Source organism: Petromyzon marinus, unplaced genomic scaffold, assembly GCF_048934315.1.
Source record: "Petromyzon marinus isolate PM22_M1 ecotype Great Lakes invasive population unplaced genomic scaffold, UKy_Petmar_22M1.pri1.0 PM_G_Scaffold_21, whole genome shotgun sequence".
Taxonomy (NCBI): domain Eukaryota; kingdom Metazoa; phylum Chordata; class Hyperoartia; order Petromyzontiformes; family Petromyzontidae; genus Petromyzon; species Petromyzon marinus.
Window position 1 is genome coordinate 322,922 of NW_027422773.1, and position 2,079 is coordinate 325,000.

Consider the following 2,079-nt stretch of genomic DNA (forward strand, 5'->3'; position numbering starts at 1 on the left):
AGTTTTAGTTGCTGCCTGTATGCACGAATCAGGTGGACCAAGGGAGTTCTGTGCGAGCCGAACAGCCCCGTGACCCACAAGAGAAACATCCCCGCCAAATTCGAGCGTTTGACGGGGTCTATCCGTGAAAAAATATTCACGTTTTTGAGTGCACATGCATTTCTGCTGCAAATGCCTCTGGAAGTTTCATGCCGTTCGTATGCCAATTGTGGCAACACGAAAATGACCCGTTTTCCCATTCCGAGGGATTTCTGTGCGACCCTAACAGCCCCGTGAGCCACAAGAGACACATCCCCGCCAATTTCTAGCGTTTCACGGGGTCTATCCGTGAAAAATATAGACGTTTTTGAGTGCACATGCATTTCTGCTGCAGATGCCTCTGGAAGTTTCATGCCGTTCGTACGCAATGTGGCAACACGAAAATGACCCCTTTTCCCATTCCGAGGGATTTCTGTGCGACCCTAACTAACAGCGCCCGTGAGCCACAAGAGAGACATCCCCGCCAATTTATAGCGTTTCACGGGGTCTATCCGTGAAAAATATAGACGTTTTTGAGTGCACATGCATTCCTGCTGCAAATGCCTCTGGAAGTTTCATGCCGTTCCTATGCAATGTGGCCACACAAAAATGACCCGTTTTCCCATTCCGAGGCATTTCTGTGCGACCCTAACAGCCCCGTGAGCCACAAGAGAGACATCCCCGCCAACTTCTAGCGTTTGACGGGGTCTATGCGTGAAAAATATTAAAATTTTTGAGTGCACGTGCCTTTCTGCTGCAAATGCCTCTGGAAGTTTCATGGCGTTCCTATGCAATGTGGCAACACGAAAATGACCCCTTTTCCCATTCCGAGGGAGTTCTGTGCCACCCTAACAGCCCCGTGAGCCACAAGAGACACATCCCCGCCAATTTCTAGCGTTTCACGGGGTCTATCCGTGAAACATATAGAAGTTTTTGAGTGCACATGCATTCCTGCTGCAAATGCCTCTGGAAGTTTCATGCGGTTCGTACGCAATGTGGCAACACGAAAATGACCCGTTTTCCCATTCCCAGGGATTTCTGTGCGACCCGAACAGCCCCGTGAGCCACAAGAGACACATCCCCGCCAATTTCTAGCGTTTCACGGGGTCTATCCGTGAAAAATATCAATTTTTTTTGACTGCACATGCATTTCTGCTGCAAATGCCTCTGGAAGTTGCATGCGGTTCGCATGCAATGTGGCGACACGAAAATGACCCGTTTTCCCATTCCGAGGGATTTCTGTGCCACCCTAACAGCCCCGTGAGCCACAAGAGAGACATCCCCGCCAATTTCTAGCGTATCACGGGGTCTATCCGTGAGAAATATTCACTTTTTTGAGTGCACATGCATTCCTGCTGCAAATGCCTCTGGAAGTTTCATGCGGTTCGTATGCAATGTGGCGACACGAAAATGACCCGTTTTCCCATTCCGAGGGATTTCTGTGCCACCCTAACAGCCCCGTGAGCCACAAGAGAGACATCCCCGCCCACTTCTAGCGTTTCACGGGGTCTCTCCGTGAAAAATATCACATTTTTTGAGTGCACATGCATTCCTGCTGCAAATGCCTCTGGAAGTTTCATGCGGTTCGCATGCAATGTGGCGACACGAAAATGACCCGTTTTCCCATTCCGAGGGATTTCTGTGCCACCCTAACAGCCCCGTGAGCCACAAGAGACACATCCCCGCCAATTTCTAGCGTTTCACGGGGTCTATCCGTGAAAAATATTAAATTTTTTGACTGCACATGCATTTCTGCTGCAAATGCCTCTGGAAGTTTCATGCGGTTCGCATGCAATGTGGCGACACGAAAATGACCCGTTTTCCCATTCCGAGGGATTTCTGTGCCACCCTAACAGCCCCGTGAGCCACAAGAGAGACATCGCCGCCAATTTCTAGCGTTTCACGGGGTCTATCCGTGAAAAATATTCACTTTTTTGACTGCACATGCATTCCTGCTGCAAATGCCTCTGGAAGTTTCATGCCGTTCGCATGCAATGTGGCAACACGAAAATGACCCGTTTTCCCATTCCGAGGGATTTCTGTGCCACCCTAACAGCCCCG